Genomic DNA, 19,068 nt, shown 5'->3' on the forward strand with positions numbered 1-19,068 from the left:
CACCTATTGCATCCCTGAGCTTATTAGAAACTTGAAATCATATATATAAAGTATTGAATTTCTTTTCTTTGCATTTAAAAGATGAGCTCAGTTCAGTAGAAGTATTTGCTCAGTTGAGGGTTCCATGGTGTAATGGTTAGCACTCTGAACTTTGAATCCAGTAATCAAAGTTCAAATCTCGGTGGGACCTAATGTTGATTATTTCTCCTTTTGTTTAAAGCTTCATTTTCATTCAAAGTATGAGTATTGCAAATCTTCATTTACAATTCATATAAATTCCATCATTTTCAGTGGTGTCCTTTGTCTAAACTCATTTTTAAACTTTTCAAATCAGAAGTATGTCAAATATTTGGAAATAAGAAAAGATGCAATAAGAATGCAGAGATCCATTACTTGTGCTCTGGTATTTAGAAATTCTCCATTTTAATTTTTTTTACTTCAGTGTGCACTAATGAGAGGGGAGAACGTATCTTCTTCTTCTAGTAACACCTAGTGCCCTCTATGTTTGAGCAGCAATATAATAACTGATTAATTTGCCCTTGTAAATCTTAGGTATGCCATATTGCTCGATTTGAGACAAAAGTCAATGAGCCATGTAGAGAAAAATCTTCATCAACCAAAGGATGACACTCATGCTGGCTTCTGATATGGATTTTTAGAGATTTTGTGATATATGTGTCTATTATATTTTCAAGTATTCATGCTACACCGATGAGCTTATTCCATTCTTGTATATCAAGAAAAGCAAGTAGCCAAAATAGGGATCAAACCCATGACCTTGGCATTACAAGCGCCATGCTCTAACCAACTGAGCTAACTGGACACAGATGTTACTAGAAGCAAACACAAAACTGGCAAATGTACCTCAAAGCACAGAACATATTTTGTTTGCATAGCATTTAATTTTTCAAGGAACAGCTTAAGCCATAGAGTCACTTGAAGCATGGGTATCATAAAAATGCACCAGTTTCTTTCCACATTGCAAAATAAAAAAAATGATTAGATAGGACAACAACAAAGATTAATGCATCTAATAATAGTATAAAAATAAACAATTTAGACAAGGAGTAAATGCAATTCTAAGCAAAATCAATCTGATAAATCTAATGCACAATCTTTATTATCCATTTACAGATTGTTGATAAAGATAATCCCAGGATGTAATTCATTATGTGTTAAATTTAGTATGTTTTACCAAGTTGTGTATAAATAACTTTTAACACAAAAACTATATAATGGGGAAGTAGCTTAATGTGCCCTTTGGAAATAGAGAATGCTAGCACTTTTTGGAATGCAAAGCTTAAGAAAATACAAACTTCAATCCATAGGAAAGCACTTTTTGTTCAGTCTACACTCTGTAATCATACTATAGCTTAATTTACAAATTGTGATGTCATAATCAGACTTAACTCACAAGAGACTTTCATCCTTGGTCTATAAAAAAGGCAGTCCTCTGTTATAAAGCTTGAAACAATTGTAAGCGGCTGATATGCAAATATGACAATACAGAAAAACTGTCAATTCAATGCTAGGATAACATAAGGGGTGATGCTCCAACTGAAATTGGTCCTAGGCATTTGGGTTTCTAGTATTTATCTTCTCCTTAAAAATAGGTTACTTTTTATATATTATCATTGGTTTTAGACAAATATTCTACATAACACCTATTGCATCCCTGAACTTATTAGAAACTTGAAATCATATATATAAAGTATTGAATTTCTTTTCTTTGCATTTAAAAGATGAGCTCAGTTCAGTAGAAGTATTTGCTCAGTTGAGGGTTCCATGGTGTAATGGTTAGCACTCTGGACTTTGAATCCAGTAATCCGAGTTCAAATCTCGGTGGGACCTAATGTTGATTATTTCTCCTTTTGTTTAAAGCTTCATTTTCATTCAAAGTATGAGTATTGCAAATCTTCATTTACAATTCATATAAATTCCATCATTTTCAGTGGTGTCCTTTGTCTAAACTCATTTTTAAACTTTTCAAATCAGAAGTATGTCAAATATTTGGAAATAAGAAAAGATGCAATAAGAATGCAGAGATCCAATACTTGTGCTCTGGTGTTTAGAAATTCTCCATTTTAATTTTTTTTACTTCAGTGTGCACTAATGAGAGGGGAGAACGTATCTTCTTCTTCTAGTAACACCTAGTGCCCTCTATGTTTGAGCAGCAATATAATAACTGATTAATTTGCCCTTGCAAATCTTAGGTATGCCATATTGCTCGATTTGAGACAAAAGTCAATGAGCCATGTAGAGAAAAATCTTCATCAACCAAAGGATGACACTCATGCTGGCTTCTGATATGGATTTGAAGAGATTTTGTGATATATGTGTCTATTATATTTTCAAGTATTCATGCTACACCGATGAGCTTATTCCATTCTTGTATATCAAGAAAAGCAAGTAGCCAAAATAGGGATCAAACCCATGACCTTGGCATTACAAGCGCCATGCTCTAACCAACTGAGCTAACTGGACACAGATGTTACTAGAAGCAAACACAAAACTGGCAAATGTACCTCAAAGCACAGAACATATTTTGTTTGCATAGCATTTAATTTTTCAAGGAACAGCTTAAGCCATAGAGTCACTTGAAGCATGGGTATCATAAAAATGCACCAGTTTCTTTCCACATTGCAAAATAAAAAAAAATGATTAGATAGGACAACAACAAAGATTAATGCATCTAATAATAGTATAAAAATAGACAATTTAGACAAGGAGTAAATGCAATTCTAAGCAAAATCAATCTGATAAATCTAATGCACAATCTTTATTATCCATTTACAGATTGTTGATAAAGATAATCCCAGGATGTAATTCATTATGTGTTAAATTTAGTATGTCTTACCATGGTGTGTAAATAACTTTTAACACAAAAAATATATAATGGGGAATTAGCTTAACATGCCCTTTGGAAATAGAGAATGCTAGCACATTTTGGAATGCAAAGCTTAAGAAAATACAAACTTCAATCCATAGGAAAGCACTTTTTGTTCAGTCTACACTCTGTAATCATACTATAGCTTAATTTACAAATTGTGATGTCATAATCAGACTTAACTCACAAGAGACTTTCATCCTTGGTCTATTAAAAAAAAGGCAGTCCTCTGTTATAAAGCTTGAAACAATTGTAAGCGGCTGATATGCAAATATGACAATACAGAAAAACTGTCAATTCAATGCTAGGATAACATAAGGGGTGATGCTCCAACTGAAATTGGTCCTAGGCATTTGGGTTTCTAGTATTTATCTTCTCCTTAAAAATAGGTTACTTTTTATATATTATCATTGGTTTTAGACAAATATTCTACATAACACCTATTGCATCCCTGAGCTTATTAGAAACTTGAAATCATATATATAAAGTATTGAATTTCTTTTCTTTGCATTTAAAAGATGAGCTCAGTTCAGTAGAAGTATTTGCTCAGTTGAGGGTTCCATGGTGTAATGGTTAGCACTCTGGACTTTGAATCCAGTAATCCGAGTTCAAATCTCGGTGGGACCTAATGTTGATTATTTCTCCTTTTGTTTAAAGCTTAATTTTCATTCAAAGTATGAGTATTGCAAATCTTCATTTACAATTCATATAAATTCCATCATTTTCAGTGGTGTCCTTTGTCTAAACTCATTTTTAAACTTTTCAAATCAGAAGTATGTCAAATATTTGGAAATAAGAAAAGATGCAATAAGAATGCAGAGATCCATTACTTGTGCTCTGGTGTTTAGAAATTCTCCATTTTAATTTTTTTTACTTCAGTGTGCACTAATGTGAGGGGAGAACGTATCTTCTTCTTCTAGTAACACCTAGTGCCCTCTATGTTTGAGCAGCAATATAATAACTGATTAATTTGCCCTTGCAAATCTTAGGTATGCCATATTGCTCGATTTGAGACAAAAGTCAATGAGCCATGTAGAGAAAAATCTTCATCAACCAAAGGATGACACTCATGCTGGCTTCTGATATGAATTTGAAGAGATTTTGTGATATATGTGTCTATTATATTTTCAAGTATTCATGCTACACCGATGAGCTTATTCCATTCTTGTATATCAAGAAAAGCAAGTAGCCAAAATAGGGATCAAACCCATGACCTTGGCATTACAAGCGCCATGCTCTAACCAACTGAGCTAACTGGACACAGATGTTACTAGAAGCAAACACAAAACTGGCAAATGTACCTCAAAGCACAGAACATATTTTGTTTGCATAGCATTTAATTTTTCAAGGAACAGCTTAAGCCATAGAGTCACTTGAAGCATGGGTATCATAAAAATGCACCAGTTTCTTTCCACATTGCAAAATAAAAAAAATGATTAGATAGGACAACAACAAAGATTAATGCATCTAATAATAGTATAAAAATAAACAATTTAGACAAGGAGTAAATGCAATTCTAAGCAAAATCAATCTGATAAATCTAATGCACATTCTTTATTATCCATTTACAGATTGTTGATAAAGATAATCCCAGGATGTAATTCATTATGTGTTAAATTTAGTATGTTTTACCAAGTTGTGTATAAATAACTTTTAACACAAAAAATATATAATGGGGAAGTAGCTTAATGTGCCCTTTGGAAATAGAGAATGCTAGCACTTTTTGGAATGCAAAGCTTAAGAAAATACAAACTTCATTCCATAGGAAAGCACTTTTTGTTCAGTCTACACTCTGTAATCATACTATAGCTTAATTTACAAATTGTGATGTCATAATCAGACTTAACTCACAAGAGACTTTTATCCTTGGTCTATAAAAAAGGCAGTCCTCTGTTATAAAGCTTGAAACAATTGTAAGTGGATGATAGGCAAATATGACAATACAGAAAAACTGTCAATTCAATGCTAGGATAACATAAGGGGTGATGCTCCAACTGAAATTGGTCCTAGGCATTTGGGTTTCTAGTATTTATCTTCTCCTTAAAAATAGGTTACTTTTTATATATTATCATTGGTTTTAGACAAACATTCTACATAACACCTATTGCATCCCTGAGCTTATTAGAAACTTGAAATCATATATATAAAGTATTGAATTTCTTTTCTTTGCATTTAAAAGATGAGCTCAGTTAAGTGGAATTCTTTGCTCATTTGAGGGTTCCATGGTGTAATGGTTAGCACTCTGGACTTTGAATCCAGTAATCCGAGTTCAAATCTCGGTGGGACCTAATGTTGATTATTTCTCCTTTTGTTTAAAGCTCCATTTTCATTCAAAGTATGAGTATTGCAAATCTTCATTTACAATTCATTTAAATTCCATCATTTTCAGTGGTGTCCTTTGTGTAAACTCATTTTTAAACTTTTCAAATCAGAAGTATGTCAAATATTTGGAAATAAGAAAAGATGCAATAAGAATGCAGAGATCCATTACTTGTGCTCTGGTGTTTAGAAATTCCCCATTTTCATTTTTTTACTTCAGTGTGCACTAATGAGAGGGGAGAACGTATCTTCTTCTTCTAGTAACACCTAGTGCCCTCTATGTTTGAGCAGCAATATAATAACTGATTAATTTGCCATTGCAAATCATAGGTATGCCATATTGCTCGATTTGAGACTAAAGTCAATGAGCCATGTAGAGAAAAATCTTCATCAGCCAAAGGATGACACTCATGCTGGCTTCTGATATGGATTTTTAGAGATTTTGTGATATATGTGTCTACTATGTTTTCATGTATTCATGCTACACCGATGAGCTTATTCCATTCTTGTCCATCAAGAAAAGCAAGTAGCCAAAACAGGGATCGAACCCATGACCTTGGCATTACATACTCCACGCTCTAACCAACTGAGCTAACTGGCCACAGATGTTACTAGAAGCAAACACAAAACTGGCAAATGTACCTCAAAGCACAGAACATATTTTGTTTGCATAGCATTTAATTTTTCAAGGAACAGCTTAAGACATAGAGTCACTTGAAGCATGGGTATCATAAAAATGCACCAGTTTCTTTCCACATTGCAAAATAAAAAAAAATGATTAGATAGGACAACAACAAAGATTAATGCATCTAATAATCGTATAAAAATAGACAATTTAGACAAGGAGTAAATGCAATTCTAAGCAAAATCAATCTGATAAATCTAATGCACAATCTTTATTATCCATTTACAGATTGTTGATAAAGATAATCCCAGGATGTAATTCATTATGTGTTAAATTTAGTATGTCTTACCATGGTGTGTAAATAACTTTTAACACAAAAAATATATAATGAGGAATTAGCTTAACATGCCCTTTGGAAATAGAGAATGCTAGCACTTTTTGGAATGCCAAGCTTAAGAAAATACAAACTTCAATCCATAGGAAAGCACTTTTTGTTCAGTCTACACTCTGTAATCATACTATAGCTTAATTTACAAATTGTGATGTCATAATCAGACTTAACTCACAAGAGACTTTCATCCTTGGTCTATAAAAAAGGCAGTCCTCTGTTATAAAGCTTGAAACAATTGTAAGCGGCTGATATGCAAATATGACAATACAGAAAAACTGTCAATTCAATGCTAGGATAACATAAGGGGTGATGCTCCAACTGAAATTGGTCCTAGGCATTTGGGTTTCTAGTATTTATCTTCTCCTTAAAAATAGGTTACTTTTTATATATTATCATTGGTTTTAGACAAATATTCTACATAACACCTATTGCATCCCTGAGCTTATTAGAAACTTGAAATCATATATATAAAGTATTGAATTTCTTTTCTTTGCATTTAAAAGATGAGCTCAGTTCAGTAGAAGTATTTGCTCAGTTGAGGGTTCCATAGTGTAATGGTTAGCACTCTGGACTTTGAATCCAGTAATCTGAGTTCAAATCTCGGTGGGACCTAATGTTGATTATTTCTCCTTTTGTTTAAAGCTTCATTTTCATTCAAAGTATGAGTATTGCAAATCTTCATTTACAATTCATATAAATTCCATCATTTTCAGTGGTGTCCTTTGTCTAAACTCATTTTTAAACTTTTCAAATCAGAAGTATGTCAAATATTTGGAAATAAGAAAAGATGCAATAAGAATGCAGAGATCCATTACTTGTGCTCTGGTGTTTAGAAATTCTCCATTTTAATTTTTTTTACTTCAGTGTGCACTAATGAGAGGGGAGAACGTATCTTCTTCTTCTAGTAACACCTAGTGCCCTCTATGTTTGAGCAGCAATATAATAACTGATTAATTTGCCCTTGCAAATCTTAGGTATGCCATATTGCTCGATTTGAGACAAAAGTCAATGAGCCATGTAGAGAAAAATCTTCATCAACCAAAGGATGACACTCATGCTGGCTTCTGATATGGATTTGAAGAGATTTTGTGATATATGTGTCTATTATATTTTCAAGTATTCATGCTACACCGATGAGCTTATTCCATTCTTGTATATCAAGAAAAGCAAGTAGCCAAAATAGGGATCAAACCCATGACCTTGGCATTACAAGCGCCATGCTCTAACCAACTGAGCTAACTGGACACAGATGTTACTAGAAGCAAACACAAAACTGGCAAATGTACCTCAAAGCACAGAACATATTTTGTTTGCATAGCATTTAATTTTTCAAGGAACAGCTTAAGCCATAGAGTCACTTGAAGCATGGGTATCATAAAAATGCACCAGTTTCTTTCCACATTGCAAAATAAAAAAATGATTAGATAGGACAACAACAAAGATTAATGCATCAAATAATAGTATAAAAATAAACAATTTAGACAAGGAGTAAATGCAATTCTAAGCAAAATCAATCTGATAAATCTAATGCACAATCTTTCTTATCCATTTACAGATTGTTGATAAAGATAATCCCAGGATGTAATTCATTATGTGTTAAATTTAGTATGTTTTACCAAGTTGTGTATAAATAACTTTTAACACAAAAAATATATAATGGGGAAGTAGCTTAATGTGCCCTTTGGAAATAGAGAATGCTAGCACTTTTTGGAATGCAAAGCTTAAGAAAATACAAACTTCAATCCATAGGAAAGCACTTTTTGTTCAGTCTACACTCTGTAATCATACTATAGCTTAATTTACAAATTGTGATGTCATAATCAGACTTAACTCACAAGAGACTTTTATCCTTGGTCTATAAAAAAGGCAGTCCTCTGTTATAAAGCTTGAAACAATTGTAAGTGAATGATAGGCAAATATGACAATACAGAAAAACTGTCAATTCAATGCTAGGATAACATAAGGGGTGATGCTCCAACTGAAATTGGTCCTAGGCATTTGGGTTTCTAGTATTTATCTTCTCCTTAAAAATAGGTTACTTTTTATATATTATCATTGGTTTTAGACAAACATTCTACATAACACCTATTGCATCCCTGAGCTTATTAGAAACTTGAAATCATATATATAAAGTATTGAATTTCTTTTCTTTGCATTTAAAAGATGAGCTCAGTTAAGTGGAATTCTTTGCTCATTTGAGGGTTCCATGGTGTAATGGTTAGCGTTCTGGACTTTGAATCCAATAATCCGAGTTCAAATCTCGGTGGGACCTAATGTTGATTATTTCTCCTTTTGTTTAAAGCTCCATTTTCATTCAAAGTATGAGTATTGCAAATCTTCATTTACAATTCATTTAAATTCCATCATTTTCAGTGGTGTCCTTTGTCTAAACTCATTTTTAAACTTTTCAAATCAGAAGTATGTCAAATATTTGGAAATAAGAAAAGATGCAATAAGAATGCAGAGATCCATTACTTGTGCTCTGGTGTTTAGAAATTCTCCATTTTAATTTTTTTACTTCAGTGTGCACTAATGAGAGGGGAGAACGTATCTTCTTCTTCTAGTAACACCTAGTGCCCTCTATGTTTGAGCAGCAATATAATAACTGATTAATTTGCCATTGCAAATCATAGGTATGCCATATTGCTCGATTTGAGACAAAAGTCAATGAGCCATGTAGAGAAAAATCTTCATCAGCCAAAGGATGACACTCATGCTGGCTTCTGATATGGATTTTTAGAGATTTTGTGATATATGTGTCTATTATGTTTTCATGTATTCATGCTACACCGATGAGCTTATTCCATTCTTGTCCATCAAGAAAAGCAAGTAGCCAAAACATGGATCGAACCCATGACCTTGGCATTACATACTCCACACTCTACCCAACTGAGCTAACTGGCCACAGATGTTACTAGAAGCAAACACAAAACTGGCAAATGTACCTCAAAGCACAGAACACATTTTGTTTGCATAGCATTTAATTTTTCAAGGAACAGCTTAAGACATAGAGTCACTTGAAGCATGGGTATCATAAAAATGCACCAGTTTCTTTCCACATTGCAAAATAAAAAAAAATGATTAGATAGGACAACAACAAAGATTAATGCATCTAATAATAGTATAAAAATAGACAATTTAGACAAGGAGTAAATGCAATTCTAAGCAAAATCAATCTGATAAATCTAATGCACAATCTTTATTATCCATTTACAGATTGTTGATAAAGATAATCCCAGGATGTAATTCATTATGTGTTAAATTTAGTATGTCTTACCATGGTGTGTAAATAACTTTTAACACAAAAAATATATAATGGGGAATTAGCTTAACATGCCCTTTGGAAATAGAGAATGCTAGCACATTTTGGAATGCAAAGCTTAAGAAAATACAAACTTCAATCCATAGGAAAGCACTTTTTGTTCAGTCTACACTCTGTAATCATACTATAGCTTAATTTACAAATTGTGATGTCATAATCAGACTTAACTCACAAGAGACTTTCATCCTTGGTCTATAAAAAAAGGCAGTCCTCTGTTATAAAGCTTGAAACAATTGTAAGCGGCTGATATGCAAATATGACAATACAGAAAAACTGTCAATTCAATGCTAGGATAACATAAGGGGTGATGCTCCAACTTAAATTGGTCCTAGGCATTTGGGTTTCTAGTATTTATCTTCTCCTTAAAAATAGGTTACTTTTTATATATTATCATTGGTTTTAGACAAATATTCTACATAACACCTATTGCATCCCTGATCTTATTAGAAACTTGAAATCATATATATAAAGTATTGAATTTCTTTTCTTTGCATTTAAAAGATGAGCTCAGTTCAGTAGAAGTATTTGCTCAGTTGAGGGTTCCATGGTGTAATGGTTAACACTCTGGACTTTGAATCCAGTAATCCGAGTTCAAATCTCGGTGGGATCTAATGTTGATTATTTCTCCTTTTGTTTAAAGCTTCATTTTCATTCAAAGTATGAGTATTGCAAATCTTCATGTACAATTCATATAAATTCCATCATTTTCAGTGGTGTCCTTTGTCTAAACTCATTTTTAAACTTTTCAAATCAGAAGTATGTCAAATATTTTGAAATAAGAAAAGATGCAATAAGAATGCAGAGATCCATTACTTGTGCTCTGGTGTTTAGAAATTCTCCATTTTAATTTTTTTTACTTCAGTGTGCACTAATGAGAGGGGAGAACGTATCTTCTTCTTCTAGTAACACCTAGTGCCCTCTATGTTTGAGCAGCAATATAATAACTGATTAATTTGCCCTTGCAAATCTTAGGTATGCCATATTGCTCGATTTGAGACAAAAGTCAATGAGCCATGTAGAGAAAAATCTTCATCAACCAAAGGATGACACTCATGCTGGCTTCTGATATGGATTTGAAGAGATTTTGTGATATATGTGTCTATTATATTTTCAAGTATTCATGCTACACCGATGAGCTTATTCCATTCTTGTATATCAAGAAAAGCAAGTAGCCAAAATAGGGATCAAACCCATGACCATGGCATTACAAGCACCATGCTCTAACCAACTGAGCTAACTGGACACAGATGTTACTAGAAGCAAACACAAAACTGGCAAATGTACCTCAAAGCACAGAACATATTTTGTTTGCATAGCATTTAATTTTTCAAGGAACAGCTTAAGCCATAGAGTCACTTGAAGCATGGGTATCATAAAAATGCACCAGTTTCTTTCCACATTGCAAAATAAAAAAAATGATTAGATAGGACAACAACAAAGATTAATGCATCTAATAATAGTATAAAAATAAACAATTTAGACAAGGAGTAAATGCAATTCTAAGCAAAATCAATCTGATAAATCTAATGCACAATCTTTCTTATCCATTTACAGATTGTTGATAAAGATAATCCCAGGATGTAATTCATTATGTGTTAAATTTAGTATGTTTTACCAAGTTGTGTATAAATAACTTTTAACACAAAAAATATATAATGGGGAAGTAGCTTAATGTGCCCTTTGGAAATAGAGAATGCTAGCACTTTTTGGAATGCAAAGCTTAAGAAAATACAAACTTCAATCCATAGGAAAGCACTTTTTGTTCAGTCTACACTCTGTAATCAAACTATAGCTTAATTTACAAATTGTGATGTCATAATCAGACTTAACTCACAAGAGACTTTTATCCTTGGTCTATAAAAAAGGCAGTCCTCTGTTATAAAGCTTGAAACAATTGTAAGTGGATGATAGGCAAATATGACAATACAGAAAAACTGTCAATTCAATGCTAGGATAACATAAGGGGTGATGCTCCAACTGAAATTGGTCCTAGGCATTTGGGTTTCTAGTATTTATCTTCTCCTTAAAAATAGGTTACTTTTTATATATTATCATTGGTTTTAGACAAACATTCTACATAACACCTATTGCATCCCTGAGCTTATTAGAAACTTGAAATCATATATATAAAGTATTGAATTTCTTTTCTTTGCATTTAAAAGATGAGCTCAGTTAAGTGGAATTCATTGCTCATTTGAGGGTTCCATGGTGTAATGGTTAGCACTCTGGACTTTGAATCCAATAATCCGAGTTCAAATCTCGGTGGGACCTAATGTTGATTATTTCTCCTTTTGTTTAAAGCTCCATTTTCATTCAAAGTATGAGTATTGCAAATCTTCATTTACAATTCATTTACATTCCATCATTTTCAGTGGTGTCCTTTGTCTAAACTCATTTTTAAACTTTTCAAATCAGAAGTATGTCAAATATTTGGAAATAAGAAAAGATGCAATAAGAATGCAGAGATCCATTACTTGTGCTCTGGTGTTTAGAAATTCTCCATTTTAATTTTTTTACTTCAGTGTGCACTAATGAGAGGGGAGAACGTATCTTCTTCTTCTAGTAACACCTAGTGCCCTCTATGTTTGAGCAGCAATATAATAACTGATTAATTTGCCATTGCAAATCATAGGTATGCCATATTGCTCGATTTGAGACAAAGGTCAATGAGCCATGTAGAGAAAAATCTTCATCAGCCAAAGGATGACACTCATGCTGGCTTCTGATATGGATTTTTAGAGATTTTGTGATATATGTGTCTATTATGTTTTCATGTATTCATGCTACACCGATGAGCTTATTCCATTCTTGTCCATCAAGAAAAGCAAGTAGCCAAAACAGGGATCGAACCCATGACCTTGGCATTACATACTCCACGCTCTAACCAACTGAGCTAACTGGCCACAGATGTTACTAGAAGCAAACACAAAACTGGCAAATGTACCTCAAAGCACAGAACATATTTTGTTTGCATAGCATTTAATTTTTCAAGGAACAGCTTAAGCCATAGAGTCACTTGAAGCATGGGTATCATAAAAATGCACCAGTTTCTTTCCACATTGCAAAATAAAAAAAAATGATTAGATAGGACAACAACAAAGATTAATGCATCTAATAATAGTATAAAAATAGACAATTTAGACAAGGAGTAAATGCAATTCTAAGCAAAATCAATCTGATAAATCTAATGCACAATCTTTATTATCCATTTACAGATTGTTGATAAAGATAATCCCAGGATGTAATTCATTATGTGTTAAATTTAGTATGTCTTACCATGGTGTGTAAATAACTTTTAACACAAAAAATATATAATGAGGAATTAGCTTAACATGCCCTTTGGAAATAGAGAATGCTAGCACTTTTTGGAATGCCAAGCTTAAGAAAATACAAACTTCAATCCATAGGAAAGCACTTTTTGTTCAGTCTACACTCTGTAATCATACTATAGCTTAATTTACAAATTGTGATGTCATAATCAGACTTAACTCACAAGAGACTTTCATCCTTGGTCTATAAAAAAAGGCAGTCCTCTGTTATAAAGCTTGAAACAATTGTAAGCGGCTGATGTGCAAATATGACAATACAGAAAAACTGTCAATTCAATGCTAGGATAACATAAGGGGTGATGCTCCAACTGAAATTGGTCCTAGGCATTTGGGTTTCTAGTATTTATCTTCTCCTTAAAAATAGGTTACTTTTTATATATTATCATTGGTTTTAGACAAATATTCTACATAACACCTTTTGCATCCCTGAGCTTATTAGAAACTTGAAATCATATATATAAAGTATTGAATTTCTTTTCTTTGCATTTAAAAGATTAGCTCATTTCAGTAGAAGTCTTTGCTCAGTTGAGGGTTCCATGGTGTAATGGTTAGCAATTTGGACTTTGAATCCAGTAATCCGAGTTCAAATCTCGGTGGGACCTAATGTTGATTATTTCTTCTTTTGTTTAAAGCTCCATTTTCATTCAAAGTATGATTGTTGCAAATCTTCATTTACAAAACATATAAATTCCATCATTTTCAGTGGTGTCCTTTGTCTAAACTCATTTTTAAACTTTTCAAATCAGAAGTATGACAAATATTTGGAAATAAGAAAAGATGCAATAAGAATGCTGAGATCCATTACTTGTGCTCTGGTGTTTATAAATTCTCAATTTTATTTATTTTTTCTTCAGTGTGCACTAATGGGAGGGGAGAACGTATCTTCTTCTAGTAACACCTAGTGCCCTCTATGTTTGAGCAGCAATATAATAACTGATTAATTTGCCCTTGCAAATCTTAGGTATACCATATTGCTCGATTTGAGACAAAAGTCAATGAGCCATGTAGAGAAAAATCTTCATCAGCCAAAGGATGACACTCATGCTGGCTTCTGATATGGATATGAAGAGATTTTGTGATATATGTGTCCATTAGGTTTTAAGTATTCATGCTACACCGATGAGCTTATTCCATTCTTGTCCATCAAGAAAAGCAAGTAGCCAATACAGGGATCGAACCCATGACCGTGGGATTACGAGCGCCACGCTCTAACCAACTGAGCTAACTGGCCACAGATGTTACTAAAAGCAAACACAAAACTGGCAAATGTACCTCAAAGCACAGAACATATTTTGTTTGCATAGCATTTAATTTTTCAAGGAACAGCTTAAGCCATAGAGTCACTTGAAGCATGGGTATCATAAAAATGCACCAGTTTCTTTCCACATTGCAAAATAAAAAAAAATGATTAGATAGGACAACAACAAAGATTAATGCATCTAATAATAGTATAAAAATAGACAATTTAGACAAGCAGTAAATGCAATTCTAAGCAAAATCAATCTGATAAATCTAATGCACAATCTTTATTATCCATTTACAGATTGTTGATAAAGATAATCCCAGGATGTAATTCATTATGTGTTAAATTTAATATGTCTTACCATGGTGTGTAAATAACTTTTAACACAAAAAATATATAATGGGGAATTAGCTTAACATGCCCTTTGGAAATAGAGAATGCTAGCACATTTTGGAATGCAAAGCTTAAGAAAATACAAACTTCAATCCATAGGAAAGCACTTTTTGTTCAGTCTACACTCTGTAATCATACTATAGCTTAATTTACAAATTGTGATGTCATAATCAGACTTAACTCACAAGAGACTTTCATCCTTGGTCTATAAAAAAAAGGCAGTCCTCTGTTATAAAGCTTGAAACAATTGTAAGCGGCTGATATGCAAATATGACAATACAGAAAAACTGTCAATTCAATGCTAGGATAACATAAGGGGTGATGCTCCAACTTAAATTGGTCCTAGGCATTTGGGTTTCTAGTATTTATCTTCTCCTTAAAAATAGGTTACTTTTTATATATTATCATTGGTTTTAGACAAATATTCTACATAACACCTATTGCATCCCTGATCTTATTAGAAACTTGAAATCATATATATAAAGTATTGAATTTCTTTTCTTTGCATTTAAAAGATGAGCTCAGTTCAGTAGAAGTATTTGCTCAGTTGAGGGTTCCATGGTGTAATGGTTAACACTCTGGACTTTGAATCCAGTAATCCGAGTTCAAATCTCGGTGGGACCTAATGTTGATTATTTCTCCTTTTGTTTAAAGCTTCATTTTCATTCAAAGTATGAGTATTGCAAATCTTCATGTACAATTCATATAAATTCCATCATTTTCAGTGGTGTCCTTTGTCTAAACTCATTTTTAAACTTTTCAAATCAGAAGTATGTCAAATATTTGGAAATAAGAAAAGATGCAATAAGAATGCAGAGATCCATTACTTGTGCTCTGGTGTTTAGAAATTCTCCATTTTAATTTTTTTTACTTCAGTGTGCACTAATGAGAGGGGAGAACGTATCTTCTTCTTCTAGTAACACCTAGTGCCCTCTATGTTTCAGCAGCAATATAATAACTGATTAATTTGCCCTTGCAAATCTTAGGTATGCCATATTGCTCGATTTGAGACAAAAGTCAATGAGCCATGTAGAGAAAAATCTTCATCAACCAAAGGATGACACTCATGCTGGCTTCTGATATGGATTTGAAGAGATTTTGTGATATATGTGTCTATTATATTTTCAAGTATTCATGCTACACCGATGAGCTTAATCCATTCTTGTATATCAAGAAAAGCAAGTAGCCAAAATAGGGATCAAACCCATGACCATGGCATTACATACTCCACGCTCTAACCAACTGAGCTAACTGGCCACAGATGTTACTAGAAGCAAACACAAAACTGGCAAATGTACCTCAAAGCACAGAACATATTTTGTTTGCATAGCATTTAATTTTTCAAGGAACAGCTTAAGCCATAGAGTCACTTGAAGCATGGGTATCATAAAAATGCACCAGTTTCTTTCCACATTGCAAAATAAAAAAAAATGATTAGATAGGACAACAACAAAGATTAATGCATCTAATAATAGTATAAAAATAGACAATTTAGACAAGGAGTAAATGCAATTCTAAGCAAAATCAATCTGATAAATCTAATGCACAATCTTTATTATCCATTTACAGATTGTTGATAAAGATAATCCCAGGATGTAATTCATTATGTGTTAAATTTAGTATGTCTTACCATGGTGTGTAAATAACTTTTAACACAAAAAATATATAATAAGGAATTAGCTTAACATGCCCTTTGGAAATAGAGAATGCTAGCACTTTTTGGAATGCCAAGCTTAAGAAAATACAAACTTCAATCCATAGGAAAGCACTTTTTGTTCAGTCTACACTCTGTAATCATACTATAGCTTAATTTACAAATTGTGATGTCATAATCAGACTTAACTCACAAGAGACTTTCATCCTTGGTCTATAAAAAAAGGCAGTCCTCTGTTATAAAGCTTGAAACAATTGTAAGCGGCTGATGTGCAAATATGACAATACAGAAAAACTGTCAATTCAATGCTAGGATAACATAAGGGGTGATGCTCCAACTGAAATTGGTCCTAGGCATTTGGGTTTCTAGTATTTATCTTCTCCTTAAAAATAGGTTACTTTTTATATATTATCATTGGTTTTAGACAAATATTCTACATAACACCTATTGCATCCCTGAGCTTATTAGAAACTTGAAATCATATATATAAAGTATTGAATTTCTTTTCTTTGCATTTAAAAGAAAGGCTCATTTCAGTAGAAGTCTTTGCTCAGTTGAGGGTTCCATGGTGTAATGGTTAGCAATTTGGACTTTGAATCCAGTAATCCGAGTTCAAATCTCGGTGGGACCTAATGTTGATTATTTCTTCTTTTGTTTAAAGCTCCATTTTCATTCAAAGTATGATTGTTGCAAATCTTCATTTACAAAACATATAAATTCCATCATTTTCAGTGGTGTCCTTTGTCTAAACTCATTTTTAAACTTTTCAAATCAGAAGTATGTCAAATATTTGGAAATAAGAAAAGATGCAATAAGAATGCTGAGATCCATTACTTGTGCTCTGGTGTTTATAAATTCTCAATTTTATTTATTTTTTCTTCAGTGTGCACTAATGGGAGGGGAGAACGTATCTTCTTCTAGTAACACCTAGTGCCCTCTATGTTTGAGCAGCAATATAATAACTGATTAATTTGCCCTTGCAAATCTTAGGTATACCATATTGCTCGATTTGAGACAAAAGTCAATGAGCCATGTAGAGAAAAATCTTCATCAGCCAAAGGATGACACTCATGCTGGCTTCTGATATGGATTTGAAGAGATTTTGTGATATATGTGTCCATTAGGTTTTAAGTATTCATGCTACACCGATGAGCTTATTCCATTCTTGTCCATCAAGAAAAGCAAGTAGCCAATACAGGGATCGAACCCATGACCGTGGGATTACGAGCGCCACGCTCTAACCAACTGAGCTAACTGGCCACAGATGTTACTAAAAGCAAACACAAAACTGGCAAATGTACCTCAAAGCACAGAACATATTTTGTTTGCATAGCATTTAATTTTTCAAGGAACAGCTTAAGCCATAGAGTCACTTGAAGCATGGGTATCATAAAAATGCACCAGTTTCTTTCCACATTGCAAAATAAAAAAAAATGATTAGATAGGACAACAACAAAGATTAATGCATCTAATAATAGTATAAAAATAGACAATTTAGACAAGGAGTAAATGCAATTCTAAGCAAAATCAATCTGATAAATCTAATGCACAATCTTTATTATCCATTTACAGATTGTTGATAAAGATAATCCCAGGATGTAATTCATTATGTGTTAAATTTAATATGTTTTACCATGGTGTGTAAATAACTTTTAACACAAAAAATATATAATGGGGAATTAGCTTAACATGCCCTTTGGAAATAGAGAATGCTAGCACATTTTGGAATGCAAAGCTTAAGAAAATACAAACTTCAATCCATAGGAAAGCACTTTTTGTTCAGTCTACACTCTGTAATCATACTATAGCTTAATTTACAAATTGTGATGTCATAATCAGACTTAACTCACAAGAGACTTTCATCCTTGGTCTATAAAAAAAGGCAGTCCTCTGTTATAAAGCTTGAAACAATTGTAAGCGGCTGATATGCAAATATGACAATACAGAAAAACTGTCAATTCAATGCTAGGATAACATAAGGGGTGATGCTCCAACTGAAATTGGTCCTAGGCATTTGGGTTTCTAGTATTTATCTTCTCCTTAAAAATAGGTTACTTTTTATATATTATCATTGGTTTTAGACAAATATTCTACATAACACCTATTGCATCCCTGAGCTTATTAGAAACTTGAAATCATATATATAAAGTATTGAATTTCTTTTTTTTGCATTTAAAAGATGAGCTCATTTCAGTAGAAGTCTTTGCTCAGTTGAGGGTTCCATGGTGTAATGGTTAGCAATTTGGACTTTGAATCCAGTAATCTGAGTTAAAATATCGGTGGGACCTAATGTTGATTATTTCTTCTTTTGTTTAAAGCTCCATTTTCATTCAAAGTATGATTGTTGCAAATCTTCATTTACAAAACATATAAATTCCATCATTTTCAGTGGTGTCCTTTGTCTAAACTCATTTTTAAACTTTTCAAATCAGAAGTATGTCAAATATTTGGAAATAAGAAAAGATGCAATAAGAATGCAGAGATCCATTACTTGTGCTCTGGTGTTTAGAAATTCTCCATTTTAATTTTTTTACTTCAGTGTGCACTAATGAGAGGGGAGAACGTATCTTCTTCTTCTAGTAACACCTAGTGCCCTCCATGTTTGAGCAGCAATATAATAACTGATTAATTTGCCATTGCAAATCATAGGTATGCCATATTGCTCGATTTGAGACAAAAGTCAATGAGCCATGTAGAGAAAAATCTTCATCAGCCAAAGGATGACACTCATGCTGGCTTCTGATATGGATTTTTAGAGATTTTGTGATATATGTGTCTATTATGTTTTCATGTATTCATGCTACACCGATGAGCTTATTCCATTCTTGTCCATCAAGAAAAGCAAGTAGCCAAAACATGGATCGAACCCATGACCTTGGCATTACATACTCCACGCTCTAACCAA

At 32.9% G+C, this 19,068-nt stretch overlaps 12 non-coding genes across 12 annotated transcripts; 10 read left to right on the forward strand and 2 right to left on the reverse strand.

Annotated features, from left to right (window-relative positions):
• Window positions 1-1,779: 1,779 nt before the first annotated feature.
• On the forward strand, window positions 1,780-1,851 carry TRNAQ-UUG (transfer RNA glutamine (anticodon UUG)). The gene has a single exon. It is a non-coding gene; the product is annotated as a tRNA-Gln (tRNA).
• Window positions 1,852-3,442: 1,591 nt separating this feature from the next.
• Window positions 3,443-3,514, forward strand: TRNAQ-UUG (transfer RNA glutamine (anticodon UUG)). Its single transcript has one exon. It is a non-coding gene; the product is annotated as a tRNA-Gln (tRNA).
• A 1,589-nt stretch (window positions 3,515-5,103) lies between these two features.
• Window positions 5,104-5,175, forward strand: TRNAQ-UUG (transfer RNA glutamine (anticodon UUG)). Its single transcript has one exon. It is a non-coding gene; the product is annotated as a tRNA-Gln (tRNA).
• Window positions 5,176-6,762: 1,587 nt separating this feature from the next.
• On the forward strand, window positions 6,763-6,834 carry TRNAQ-UUG (transfer RNA glutamine (anticodon UUG)). Its single transcript has one exon. It is a non-coding gene; the product is annotated as a tRNA-Gln (tRNA).
• A 1,588-nt stretch (window positions 6,835-8,422) lies between these two features.
• TRNAQ-UUG (transfer RNA glutamine (anticodon UUG)) lies at window positions 8,423-8,494 on the forward strand. The gene has a single exon. It is a non-coding gene; the product is annotated as a tRNA-Gln (tRNA).
• Window positions 8,495-10,082: 1,588 nt separating this feature from the next.
• Window positions 10,083-10,154, forward strand: TRNAQ-UUG (transfer RNA glutamine (anticodon UUG)). The gene has a single exon. It is a non-coding gene; the product is annotated as a tRNA-Gln (tRNA).
• A 1,589-nt stretch (window positions 10,155-11,743) lies between these two features.
• TRNAQ-UUG (transfer RNA glutamine (anticodon UUG)) lies at window positions 11,744-11,815 on the forward strand. The gene has a single exon. It is a non-coding gene; the product is annotated as a tRNA-Gln (tRNA).
• Window positions 11,816-13,403: 1,588 nt separating this feature from the next.
• Window positions 13,404-13,475, forward strand: TRNAQ-UUG (transfer RNA glutamine (anticodon UUG)). Its single transcript has one exon. It is a non-coding gene; the product is annotated as a tRNA-Gln (tRNA).
• Window positions 13,476-14,030: 555 nt separating this feature from the next.
• Window positions 14,031-14,104, reverse strand: TRNAT-CGU (transfer RNA threonine (anticodon CGU)). The gene has a single exon. It is a non-coding gene; the product is annotated as a tRNA-Thr (tRNA).
• A 957-nt stretch (window positions 14,105-15,061) lies between these two features.
• TRNAQ-UUG (transfer RNA glutamine (anticodon UUG)) lies at window positions 15,062-15,133 on the forward strand. The gene has a single exon. It is a non-coding gene; the product is annotated as a tRNA-Gln (tRNA).
• Window positions 15,134-16,722: 1,589 nt separating this feature from the next.
• TRNAQ-UUG (transfer RNA glutamine (anticodon UUG)) lies at window positions 16,723-16,794 on the forward strand. The gene has a single exon. It is a non-coding gene; the product is annotated as a tRNA-Gln (tRNA).
• A 555-nt stretch (window positions 16,795-17,349) lies between these two features.
• Window positions 17,350-17,423, reverse strand: TRNAT-CGU (transfer RNA threonine (anticodon CGU)). The gene has a single exon. It is a non-coding gene; the product is annotated as a tRNA-Thr (tRNA).
• Between the last annotated feature and the right edge of the window lie 1,645 nt (window positions 17,424-19,068).

Source organism: Pseudophryne corroboree, chromosome 11 (assembly GCF_028390025.1).
Source record: "Pseudophryne corroboree isolate aPseCor3 chromosome 11, aPseCor3.hap2, whole genome shotgun sequence".
NCBI lineage: Eukaryota > Metazoa > Chordata > Amphibia > Anura > Myobatrachidae > Pseudophryne > Pseudophryne corroboree.